Source organism: Hibiscus syriacus, unplaced genomic scaffold (assembly GCF_006381635.1).
Source record: "Hibiscus syriacus cultivar Baekdansim isolate YM2019G1 unplaced genomic scaffold, ASM638163v2 tig00003454_pilon, whole genome shotgun sequence".
Taxonomy (NCBI): domain Eukaryota; kingdom Viridiplantae; phylum Streptophyta; class Magnoliopsida; order Malvales; family Malvaceae; genus Hibiscus; species Hibiscus syriacus.
The window spans coordinates 3,942,706-3,957,351 of NW_024061972.1; positions in this window are offsets into that span (position 1 = coordinate 3,942,706).

Below are 14,646 nucleotides of genomic sequence, written 5' to 3' on the forward strand. Positions count from 1 at the left end.
CATCACGCTTCACATCAGTTTGTTTTTTCAACTTCGGACAGTCTCGCTTCATATGTCCCGCCTCCTTGCACTTGTAACAATGAATTGTCTTCTTATCCCTAGATTTGGATATAAAATTCCGCTTCCCAGACCCTGCCTTCTCTGGCTTCCGTCCACGGTCTCGATTACCCTTGACATATAAGCTATCAGCTTGAGAGCTTTCCCCTGCATTCTGCTTCCGCTGGTTGTAAGCCAACAAGGCTACAGTAATCTCCTCAACTTTGATAGTCTCTTTCTCATATGTAAGAGTAGTCACCATGTGTTCGTAAGAAGGAGAAAATAAACACAACAAAATCATCGCTTTGTCTTCATCCTCAATTTTTACATCAAGCCGAGCCAAATCAGAAATGATTTGATTGAAGGCATTTACATTTTGCACAAAATCATGATTGTCCTGTATCTTCAGCCCATACAGCCGCTGCTTTAGATACAGTTTAGTCGTTAAGGATTTGGACATAAACTGACTTTCCAACTTCCTCCAAATTTCATCTGGAGATGGAAGATGCATGACGTTATACATGACCTCGTCTGCCAAGCATAATCGTATGGTTCATGCCACTCGCTGTTATAATTCTTCCCAATCTTCCTCATCCATCGATGCCGGCTTTGTAGGTCGCAAAGCCTTCAGGATCTCTTGTTACGCCAACAGATCATTCACCCTTGTTTGCCATAATCTGAAGTTACCCTGACCATCGAATTTCACAACTTTGATTTTTGCTCCTGATATCTGATACCAATTGTTGAAGAATCGGGTACAGAAAAATGAAATAACACAAGAATTTTAACGAGGTTCAGCAATGTGCTTACATCCTCGGTGCCTAGGCTGCGCTAGAAGTTTTATTCAATATCTCATAGGTTTATGTTACATCTCTATTTATAATAAATAAACTCTGGTACAAATTTACAAATATAACCCTGTACTGTACAGCGGGGGCTGCTCCCTCGCACCCCCAACCCACATAATTATAACCCCCACTACGAGACTTTGTTTGTAATGATAGTTGATGTTCGCTTCGCTCACTCCGCTCCATCCCCTGTCATCTTTATCGGTATATGTATGAGCCATACCTAACAGGTATTTAGTCTTTCATCCCAAAGGCATTTAGCCTTTCATTTAACTTGCATTATTGGCATATTTCTTCCAAATGCACAGTTAGGCATTTAGTATTTCATTTTAGAACATTTTCTATTCTGATAATTATTCATAATATCAATTAACTCTTTCAATTTATTATAAACTCTATAGTTTGCACAAGTAGTGCCAAGATAATAATTCACAAACTTATTATGAATTACGTAGGGTTACACACACAATGCCAATACGAAAATTCATAAACTCATTATGAATTTCTTAATTTGCACACATAGTGCCCATACGGAAATTCATAAACTTATTATGAATTTCTTAGTTTGCACACACAATGCCCATACGGAAATTCATAAACTTATTATGAATTTCTTAGTTTGCACGCATAATGTCATTCGGTAATCACCATACATATATTAAGCAACATGCATCTATGACTAACATAACATATAAGTACATAATAAATGCATTCACCTAGCCTTCCTTGATCTTATATCAAAAAATGCAAATCCAACTATTCAACAACTTTATCTTTGCCTTTCGATTTGTTTGACTTGGGAGCTTGATTACAATCTATACAAGCATCCATTAAAGACACATACCATACCTGTAACACCTATCTCCCGTATACCCTTCCGTACATGAGATACAGATGTCACATCACTTTTAAAACAATTTCACATTTGAAAACCCATAAAATTTTATTTTGAAATTTAAAACCAAAAAACATTTTAATACAACAATAAAACAATTGTTGAAACCTATTACCAAAGTTATCACTTTAAATACATTCTAGAGTAGTTTTTCTTAATTTCGATTTCATGCCAGTAATTTTTCAAAATAACATGATTGTCCTACTGTTACTGATGAGAGTCAACCTTAGATTGATGATAGTTGCTCTTGCTCCCAGTACCCGACTAGTCTCTGCTGTTACCTACGCGTGAAATCAACACACGTTAAGTATATACTTAGTGAGACATAATATTTTAAAGAATTTGCAATTTATATATAAATATCTCATGACTATTTAATAACGAACTAAATCGCATACTCCCAAAGGATCAAATAAATCCTTCTCAGTTAAACCATATTTTTCTTTTATACAATCATCGAAATTATTCTTAGTAGTCCCAACTTACCTATCATTCTGTATATTTTTCCCAATTATTCTTTATTTTCCCTATGTACGTTAAGTGAGAAAGTAATGTACATGTATTGCACCAAAGTGTCAAATGGTCCTTTATCTTTTATAATTTCATGAGCGACACCTTATATATCGTTAATATAACACTATGCATTTTCATTTGTGGTATCCTTTCATGCAGATTATACATTGTCATTTATGGCATCTTTTCATGCCAATTATGCATTGTTCTTCATCTAACTTGCATTAGTGGCACCTTTATGCCAAATGCACCGTTCGACATTTAGTCTTTCATTTTAGAATAATTTATACTCTAATAATTATTCATAATATCAGTTAACTCTTTCAATTCATTAAACACTCTATAGTTTACCTGTAGTACCAATACAGTCTTTTCCTGACATTTCTATAATTTACATGGTTTGAACACCCACTACCAATACAGAAATTCATATACTTATTATCAATTTCTTAACTTTTTTCACACAAAGTGCCCATACGAAAATTCATAAACTTATTATGACTTTCTTAGTTTTTGCACACAAAGTGCCCATACGAAAATTCATAAACTTATTATGAATTTCTTTTTTTTGTACACAAAGCGCCCATACGGAAATTCATAAACTTATTATAAATTTATTAACTTTTTGCACACAAAGTGCCCATACGGAAATTCATAAACTTATTATGAATTTCTTAGTTTTTGCACACAAAGTGCCCATATGGAAATTCATAAACTTATTATGAATTTCTTAGTTTTTGCACATATAGTGCCCATACGGAAATTCATAAACTTATTATGAATTTCTTAGTTTTTGCACACAAAGTGCCCATACGGAAATTCATAAACTTATTATGAATTTCTTAGTTTTTGCACACAAAGTGCCCATACGGAAATTCATAAACTTATTATGAATTTTTTAGTTTTTGCACACAAAGTGCCCATACGGAAATTCATAAACTTATTATGAATTTCTTAGTTTTTGCACACAAAGCGCCTATACGGAAATTTATAAACTTATTATGAATTTCTTAGTTTTTGCACACAAAGTGCCCAACCGGAAATTCATAAACTTATTATTAATTTCATAGTTTTTGCACACTCAGTGCCCATACAGAAATTCATAAACTTATTATGAATTTCTTAGTTTTTGCACACAAAGTTCCCAAACGGAAATTCATAAACTTATTATGAATTTTTTAGTTTTTGCACACAAAGTGCCCATACGAAAATTCATAAACTTATTATGAATTTCTTAGTTTTTACACACAAAGTGTCCATGCGGAAATTCATAAACTTATTATGATTTTTTTAGTTTTTGCACACAAAGTGTCCATACGGAAATTCATAAACTTATTATGAATTTCTTAGTTTTTCCACACTCAGTTTCATTTGGTAATCACCATACATATATCAATCAATCATACATTTATGACTACCGTAACATATAAGTACATAATAAATGCATTCACCTAGCTTGCCTCGCTATTGTATCCAAAACGCAAAGTTGACTAATCAGGTACTTTGCCTTTTCCTTTCGTTTTGCTTTACTCGGGAGCTTGATTTCGATCTACTCAAGCATCCATTAAAGAAATGTACAATATCAAATGTTAGTATATTTCCTAACAATTATACTTAAATATTACTCAAGAGTACATATTATTAAATTTTCTATAACAATATCAACCTATCTTAAATTTTTTGGCTCCATAGTATCGATACCCCTACCATGGTATCGATACTACTATACTATGGTACCGATACTCTATTACGGTATCTATACCTTTTTTGCATTCTGTTATCAATTGTATTGATACCTACCTCATAGTATCGATACCCCCTTTTGGTATCGATATTGCTTGAATCAGTATCGATACTTCTCAGCTGATTTTTCCAATTTCAAGACTATAGTATCGATACTACTCTATCAGTACCGATACCCTTATCTATATTTTGCATTTTTCAGCCCGAGTTTTACCCAAATTTGGTCAAATTTCCTTATGTTTACACCCAAAAATACTATTAAACTCTTCCTTACTTATCTCTACAAGCCTTCCTTCATTTAGCTTCTTAAAACATTTAAAATCTCACAAGAACATTCAAATCTAAGAATCACACCACTTTTTTAACTTATTTTTAAACCCATCCAATGCTTCTAATCTCTCATTTACTTCTTTGACAAGTTAAATATACTAATAAACATCAGTAAAAACTCATATTATAACATATCATTCAAAAACACATTTCCGTAAATCTCTAATATTTCATCCATTTCTTAGTTTTCATCATATGAAATCTTTCATTAAGCTTCTATCATACTCAATGCTTCAAAAACCAACCAAAAACGAAAGAATAAACTAACCAATTGAAATCTCACATTTGGCTATGGAGGAAAGCTATCCACGAGAAAGAAGAAGAAAAGAGATGGTTTTTAGCTAACTTACCTTTTCCCTTATTTCCTTACTTTAATACCATAATAACAATGAATTTTAAATTCATTTTATTCCAAATGACCAAAATGTCCTTTTAATCTTCCATTGATATAATTTAGTCTATGCCACTAATCCAAAACATTTATCATCTTTTATCATTTACTCAAATAAATCCTCAAATTTTAAAACTTTTCACTAAAGTCCCTTACTTGATATTTGGGGTATTACAATTATCCCCTTAAGAAAATTCGTCCTCGAATTTAAAGTCTTTATGCTTTTACCATAACACTTCAACTAGAGTAATCATTTTGTTAAGCAATTTTTGGATTTCTCAAGTCCATATCTGTATTGGTTCTTTTTCATAATTCAAATCTGATTAATCTCTATTTTCCCCAATGTAAGAACATGCAAAGGATCTGATCGGTAATTAATAAGCAATGACACATAAAAATAATGTAGGTATTATCCATTTCAGGAGACAAAAGCTAACTGATAAAATCTCATAAGGTTCAATAATTCTCAGACTCAGTCCAAATAGCAATACTTCCTTACAAAGTGATACTTTCAGAAAAACTTTATCACCTTCTTGCTATTCAATCACTTTTCTCTTTAGATCAACATAAGACTTTTGTCAATCGGAAACGATCTCAGAATTATCTTGGGTAACTTTCATTTTATAATCAATTTCTTTCATTAAATCAAGCCAACTAGATTTTGATCTTTTAACTCAAACTAATTTAATGGTGTTTAACATTTTTCCCTATAAAGCTTCGTATACCACCATCTTGATGTTCGATTAATAATTATTATTGCAAGCAAATTCTTCTAAAAGTAAATATTTTTCCCATTACCCATTTTCCATTCATGAATCAAGATTGATTGAAACAATTTAGAAGATACTTGATGTTCAACTTTTTCTCTAATAGTACGTCAGACATTTTGCTAAAATTTTCATGATGGCTCTTTTCAAACCAGGCCACCCAACCGACTCTTTAAATCTTGGTACCTCTTGTTTCCACCTGAATGTGTAGTCAATGGACTTAATGCCTCAACAAGAATATATTTCTAAATTCTTAATCGTCGGGAATACAAAGTTTCCCACGATAATACGAAAATTCATCGAACCTAACCTCAAAAGTCCTTAATCTTTTCATTTTCTGCTTATAAAATTCTTATTAAGAAATTTTCGTTTTTCCTTTGTAATTCTATTATTAGCTCTAATAAAAAATCAGTGTCATATTTAATTCATCCCACATTGCCATTTTCATTCAACGCTAATTGCATATCCATAGCTCACAAAACTGTAAAAAGGTTCTGAGCAAGTACCTCTACAACAACATTGGCATTTCCTAGAAGATAATCAATGATCACTTCATACACCTTTAAAGGTTATGTCCATATTTTCTGTCTCAGGTTCACTCTCTTCAATTCTACTAGTAATTTAAGCTCTTGTAATTAGTAAAACTATAGCATCGCTCACTATATAGATAATGACGTCAAATCTTTTAAGGCAACTCGACTACTGCCGACTCTAAATCATGTGTAGATAATTCCTCTTGTGAGTTCTTAACTTTATCGAGGCATATGCCACAACCTTACCTTTATGCATAAGCACGCTTCCTAAACCATTGATAGATGCATCAGTAAAACCACATAATCCCTAGCCAACTCAAGTTGTATAAACACTGGTGTCTCTATTACAATCCTCTTTAGCATTTCAAAACTCTCTTGACCCTTTTTCATTCTACAAAAGACATATATTTCTTTAAAAACTTGGTTAGCAACAAAGCTAAAGTTGAAAAGTTTTTCACTAACTTTCGATAGTAACCAACAAGCCCTCAAAGAAATATGAACTTCAGTATCATTCTTTGGGAGTTTCCAATTACTACAGCATGAGTTTTTTTAGGATATCTTCTTATACCGTATGCTAAAACAACTTGGCCAAAGAAAGCCATCTTTGCTAACCAGAATTTCATATTGGTATAGTTTGGCATACAATTTTTTCTCTCGAAGAGTCTTATTTAAATGTAAAAATATATGCATAACAATATAGGTTTATCTTTCTTTTCGCTAATAACACAAATACTTTCCAAGATGCAATACTCGGACTGATAAAATTTTGATCAATCAACTCTTATAATTGAGCCCCTAATTCTCTTGGCTTACTTAAGTCATTTTATACGAAATCATAGAAACATGTTCAATACCTTAATAACCATCAACTTTGAATTCCACCCTCTGATCTAGAGGTAACCCCAAGAATTTATCTTAAATGACATCTATAAATTCCAAATTTTGTGAAATTATCTGACAATTCTACTTTAATTAATTGAGTATCTATCACATTAACCACAAAAGCTATATATATATATTTCTGACATCATTTCTTCACCATCATTATCGATATCACCTTGAGCGATGATTTTACTTTCTCTCCAAAAACTATAATTTTCATACACTCTGCATCGTTCTGAACTAATCGTCTCCGGAGACAAACAACTTATACTCAATATGATTTTAACTCATCAAATGACAATTTCATCATATCCACCGAGAACATAGCCCCATAGATCTTTATTAAATGTTTACTAATTGTCCAACTCACACTTGTACCATGACCCGCTAGGGTTTGCCTTATTATCTCACTCGAGATTAAGTTGAATAGAATACTTTTATTTTAAAATCGTTCATTTCCTTCTTGAGGAAATTTGTGTAACTTTTCCAGATCCATTTAAAATATTCTCGATCAATTGAAACATTTTATCTCTCAACTATGATAGTCTAATTATCCACATCATTTAATAAGAAGACTTGACAACTTTGTAGCAATAATTTCATAGCAGTTAATACTAAAAAATACACTAGTAAAGAAATTTACTCTTTTTCCTATCATTACGAACTTGACAATTTTCCAAGTTCTCGAGAATTAATCTTGATTTTAAATAATAATTCATTAAAGTATGAAATGGGTAGAAAATTATTTTCACAAATTACCTTCTACAAATAACTCTATTAGGTCTATAAAACTTAACATTTATTCTTAACAAACTTATACTCAGTTGATCCCCTAATAACTTCTCTTTCTATAAGCTTTTAGCAGTCAATGTATTTATCGCTTACTCATTTCCTCTTACTCCAATTAACAATACTTTAAACAATTTATTGCTTCACTTAAATATTCCTCAATTATTTAAGCTTACATGAAGAAACCTTAGAATCATCTCTAGATTCAGAAATCTCCTCTAGATCCTCATCTGCTTCAACTTCTCTTGGGTCGATTTTTATCACGACCTTCTTTTCAAAATCATATACTTTCTTACCTTTGTCCTTAGTTTCCTACATCTATTAGGACATACATAATAATAACACTCAAGTTAATAAGGAGTGACATCAATGACACTTTAATTGACACCATATCAGTAACTTTTACAATCTTAATAGCATGTAATCATTTTTCCCAATTCAATTAAACTTGGTTTCGACCGAGAATCGGCTAAACCTATAGCTCTATTACCAATAAATATAACACTCATCTCCCGTATACCCTTCCGTACACAAGTTACAGATGTCACATCACTTTTAAAATAGTTTCACATTTGAAAACCCGTAAAATGTTTTTTGAAATTTAAAACCAAAAACATTTTAATACAACAATAAAACAGTCGTTGAAACCTATTACCAAAGTTATCACTTTAAATACATTCTAGAGTAGTTTTTCTTAATTTCGATTACATGCCAGTAATTTTTCAAAATAACATGATTGTCCTACTATTATTGACGAGAGTCAACCTTAGATTGATGATAGCTACTCCTGCTTCCAGTACCTGACTAGTCTTTGTTGTTACCTACGCATGAAATCAACACACGTTAAGTATATACTTAGTGAGACATAATATTTTAAAGAATCTATAATTTATACATAAATATCTCATGACTATTTAATGACAAACTAAATCGCATTCTCCCAAAGGATCAGATAAATCCTTCTCAGTTAAACCATATTTTTCTTTCATACAATCATCGAAATTATTCTTAGTAGTCCCAACATACCTATCTTTCTGTATATTTTTCCCAATTATTCTTTATTTTCCCTATGTACGTTAAGTGAGAAAGTAATGTACATGTATTGCACCAAAATGTCAAATGGTTCTTTATATTTTATAATTTCATGAGCGACACCTTATATATCGTTAATATACTGCTATGCATTTTCATTTGTGGTATCCTTTCATGCAGATTATACACTGTTATACATTTTCACTTATGGCATCCTTTCATGCCAATTTTGCACTGTTCTTCATCTAACTTGTATTAGTGGCACCTTTCTGCCAAATGCACCGTTAGACATTTAGTCTTTTATCCTAAAGCCATTTAATATTTCTTCTAACTTGCATTATTGGTACCTTTCTTATAGTACCGATACTCCCATCAATATCGATACTAGTTACATCAATATCGATATTTTTCATCTTAATTCTTTAAATTTAAACTTATAGTATCAGTACTGTTCTTCCAGTACCGTTACCCCTACCCAAATTTTCCATTTCTTGGCTCGATTGAAGAGCAAAAGGAGATACGAGAAATAAGAGAGCAGATGTCCAAGATGATGGTTAGAATATCTATTTTGGCCAAAGGAAAAGAGATTCCTGCACAAAAAGAGAGAGAGCTCAATGAATATAATCCTGCAATTTCAGATATGTAAGGAACTTCTGATCCTAACCAATTTGAGAAATTACAGACAATCATCATTTGTATTCACAAGTTATCTGGAGATACCCATGAAATGGTGACAACTATAAAAGCTCCCAGAAACAAGAATAAATCATGCAATATGAAATCGTCGAGGTTTAGTCTAATCCCGACGTCTGAAACTCAGGTTTAATCCAGGACAAAAGGTGGTTCTCATTTCGATACTATCCCTATATCATATGAGAAGTTGTATGAGAATATACTTGAAGCATGAGAAGCGTCTCCTCATTATGCGCAACCGTTGCAACCTCCATATCCAAATTGGTATGACATCAACATTTATTGTGAATATCATACCGGAGCTCAAGGACATGCCATTGAGAATTGCCTTGCCTTCAAATATTTAGTCCAAAGTCTTTTGGATCATGGAATCTTAGAGTTTATGATAAATGATCAACCTAGTTTGGTAATTGAAGGACCTGTTAGATTAATACCAAAAGTGTTCAAAGGTAAGAGTATCAGTAGGGGCGTCCAGAAGGAAGAAGATTTGCTGAGGTCCGAGGCTCAAATATGTCATTTAAAGATTGAAAAAAATAAATTGAGCACCAAAATGGAAACCATGCATGAATATTTCCAAAAGGACTATCAAGCCTTTAAAAATGTTCGTATAGGAAATACTCCAGAAGAATGGATAATAGGAGTCGCCAAATTGAAAAAGAACTGCAACATACATGAAGGACGAGCCAATAAGTTTTTTCATGATTTACGAGTTACAGAAGAAAGATGCAATACAACTGTAGTTAATTTGAAAAAATGTCAAATCAAAAATCAAAGGTTGAATAGTGCTATAACTAACATGGAAGCATCATATCAGATCCATCAGCATGAGATTGATACTGAATTAAAAGCCACTAGAGCCAAGAACAAGACATTAAAGAAATGTTTAGATGATTATGGAGATCTTGTACGAAAACTTCTTGAACATAAAGATTCTCTTACAAGAAAAAATGAACAACATTGTTTACAACTCTGAGAATTGACACAAAAGAAGAAGGAAAAAGACAATATCATGAAGGAAGTTGTTGTTCAAACAAACAATGTGGCTCATAAGCTGGTAGACTTAGCTAACTTTACAAGAGAATTAAAACATATTGACAATTCCATACCTGAGCATGAGTAGAAGTTAATTTGGCTTTTAAGAGAAATAGAGAAATCAGGAGTGAAAGTTATCCCCTACATGTAAAAGTTTTATTTGATGTATCGAAACTTTTATGTTCAATGAAATTTGTTTTAAGATGATCACTCTTGAGTAACACCTTTTTCATATATGCATTTGCATTTTGCATCTTTGCATTTTCACTTTGCATTCTTACTTTTACGTTTTCATTTGTATTTTTTATGTTTTCATTTGCATTTTGCATTCACATCTTTGCATTACATTCACATTTACATTTGCATCTTTGCATAGTTACATTTATAGTTTCAATATTACATCATGCATTCGCATTTTGTTAGTTTCAAACTATATTACATACATTAGATACATGAAAATATGGGAATAATTCGTGGAGGATTCCATGACAGAATTTTCGAAATCAAAGTGGAGCTAACTTGGTCTTCCAAAAGAAGGATAAGAGCCATGAATGAAATTTTAGTAAAGATTGGTAAAATTGAGAAACTTCAAGAGCAACAATGCTATCAAGTTAATGCATCAAGAATGATAACATACCCTAGGATATCCCACTTGAACCCAAAGAATAACCTCATTAATTATTCACAATATGAGGATAGATTCAAGAGGGGGGATGAAGTAATCAGAAATATGAAAGGTGTTTATGCATCCCACAAAGAATTAGAAGAAAGAGAGCTCAGCTTGGTTCCAGATTTGGTTATTCCCCATGAATTCAAAATGCCTGATTTTGAGAAATATGATGGCACCAGTTGTCCCCTAATCCACTTGAGAATATTTTGCAGAAAAATAGAAGGATATTTAAATTCTGATGAGTTGTTAATTCACTCCTTCCATGATACCCTCATTGGGCCAGCAATAGTATGGTACAATCATTTGAACCAAGAGCAGATTAAGAGATGGGTTGATTTAGCTGATGTATTTTTAGGACAATATCAGTATGTTAAAGGCTTAGCTCTAACACGTATGGATCTTCAAGGAGTAAGAATGAAAGCCAATGAAGGGTTTCAGAAGTATGCCTTAAGATGGAGAGGAGTGGCATCATAAGTTCAACCTCTCATGTTAGAAGAAGAGATATCATATTTGTTTCGTGATTCCCTTCCCGCTCCTTTCTTTGAGTTAATGTTGGAAAATCCGACGAAATAATTCGAGAATCTTATGACAAATGGAGAATTAATTGAAAATGTAATCAGTGAAGGAAACTCAAAAGTCACATCCAAGAGCCCGACAGATCAAAAAGCAAAAGTTGATGATGTGAATGAATGTCGCATCTAAAGTCCCCGCAACTGCAAAAGAAAAAGAGCAAGTAGTTGTTCGGATTGACCAAAGAAAATCACACGATCAAGAAAAACTTTTGAAGTGTTCCAAACTTCCATTTCAGACTTGTACCCTCATTTGGTTAAAGGTCAATACATTACACCAAGATTGGTGAAAGTGTTACCAAAGCCTTATGCCCATTGCTATGATCAAAATAGATTCTGTAATTTTCACATAGGGGTATCTGGGCACTCAATAGGGAGTTGTTAGCCACTGTTAAAAGAAATAGAGACGCTCGTTGACAAGGGAGTCTTGACATAGAACATGATCAAGAAATGGGGGGCAAATGAGGACAAAAAATCCTGGGCCGATTACACACCCAACATTCGAGGAATGATAAAGCAAGACAAATAAACAAGTGGAAGTTGTTATTTACCACTGTAGTACCTTTCTATTTTCAACATTTTGTTTGAACTTGTTTTTTATTCATTTCTCCGCCTTTTGTGTAATAAATAAATTTGTGTTGCTTTTAAGGTTATGAGCATTGAATTAATTTTGCAATCTTGCAGTTCTTTGAATATCAACTGGATTAAAAAACTCTTTAAATGATTAGAGTTATAATCTTTGACAAAATATTAAGATTGAAAACCAGAAAAACAAGGACCCTTGACCTTACCTCAGAAGAAATATACCCAAACACTACCCTTTCCACAAAAATGAGAGAGCTTTCTCCAATGTAAGGAATTAGACAAAAGGCTTGGTATTTACATATAAAGGTGTACAATGTGGGGCATCTTGTGTAACATTGCAAAGCTGACTAGATTGTTTTTCTATTGATGAAGTTCGACGATGAAACTTTGACAAATCTAGTCTAAAGTCAATTGCTTGGAAATTGAAATTTGGTAATGAGATTTTTTGAATTCTACCAAACACATAGGCTATAACAAGTTCTCCTAAAAAAAGAGTCATATATTCAAAGCATGACCTTGATTGGGTATTTGGCAGTTCGGTGTTTGCTCCACTGTGATTGTCAAGTCAAAGACATTGTGATGAGTTGAACCCTTTAATTAGTCCAATGAAGACTAATGTCAATAAAGTTGAATTCAACTATCCAAAAGGGCAAAAGAAATTTTTGAAAAAGAAGACATGTTATAGTCTAGTTCACACACGTACACACAGAATTCTGGTTATTAGATCGATGTTTTCACACTGCTTTATCAAGGATTTCAGAGAATTGAAATGGAAGTATTCTAGAAGGTCTAGTAACCGTTATGTTAGATTGTGTCATTTTGTACGTATCTAGTTAAAGATACCAAGTCAAAGAAAATGAGGTATGTGACAAAGTTCACAATGAGCGAGAGAAGAGTGACATCTTAAATAGATGTAACCATAGAAAATAGGAAAGCCATCCTAAAACCAAAAAAAATCTTGATACTTGTAAAAGAATTATACTTCTCAAACATTAAAGAGCTATTAATGTATTTGATATCCTTTGAACTCATGCTTATGATTTAATTATATTGTGAACCTTTAACGGGCAATACTTTACAAAATTATTTCATTCTTCGATAAAGAAATGAAGAAAAACATTTTCAAACAGGACAATCCCAAATGAGGAAGGTCCTTGAAGCAAATTGTTGCCTATTCTACCTCTATTGTAGAAAAAGAATAAGCAAGGCCAGAATGATGAAGCATTTCACTTTCTTGAAAGCAAGTGGTCCAAGAAGCCAGAAAGTCTGGAGAATTGAACTTGTAACGATCTCCTGTGACATTATTAGCAACTCATCAAGAAAGATTACCCTATTTAAAAGGGACACTTATCTCATACTGATGGCGATAAGCATCACCAGACAAATTACTTTCCTCAGCCAGTAATCCATGTCCTCTAGCAAATCCTCCAATCACAGAGCCATAAGTCTCATTAGGTGTATTATGGGAATGAACAAGTCCACCACCTGCACTCTGGTTATACCGTGATACTGGCTCAAGTCTTGATACATCATTGTTGCCTCTTCCATGCCGATCATTTTCTTTGTCAGGATTATGTCCATTATGTCCTTCAGAAGATTGTTGAACTTGAATTTGAGAACTTATAGGCGCAGAATAAGACATTGGAACAGATTTTACACTTATAGGCCTTTCATATTGAGTAATATTGGTTACAGGATTCCAAAAATAGAGATAACCAGTTTTACCATCGATTAAACCTTTCCATAGTTCGGGAATAGTGGGATCTAGAGATGTGTATCTTGGAGCATCAGAAGAGGCAATCGTTGTAGCAGTCATTGCAAGAAAAGGCACCAACAAAAATCCTTGATTCCATCCTGATGATGTTGATCTCTTCCGGTAAGGTCTTTACACGAGATGCCACCGACAACAAGGTCGAATGTTCCAAATCTACTCATCAATTGCTCCAACCGATCACCATTCAATTCTTACACATCTACTTTCAAAGGTATGTCAAGCCGGTAAAGGGCAACCTCTTCACTACCGATCCCAGAGAAAAGAGACAGGACATTGATACCCCTGGGGAACATGTCTCTTAAGACCGAAAGATGATAAGTCATTATATCGACTTGGAATGGATTACCAAGCAATTTATACCATTCTGTCCGACTAGATCCCTCCAGATCCAAAAAAATGGGCACTCATTCAGAAGAGGCAAATATCTCAGACATTTCTGTCATAATGATTAATCACTTCTTAAGTTTGTGACAACATGAAGAGAATTCCTCAAATTACTTGACGACACTGCTGTTTAGTGACACTAGAATGAGAATATTCAAGATTAATAGATTTGGGGCATGA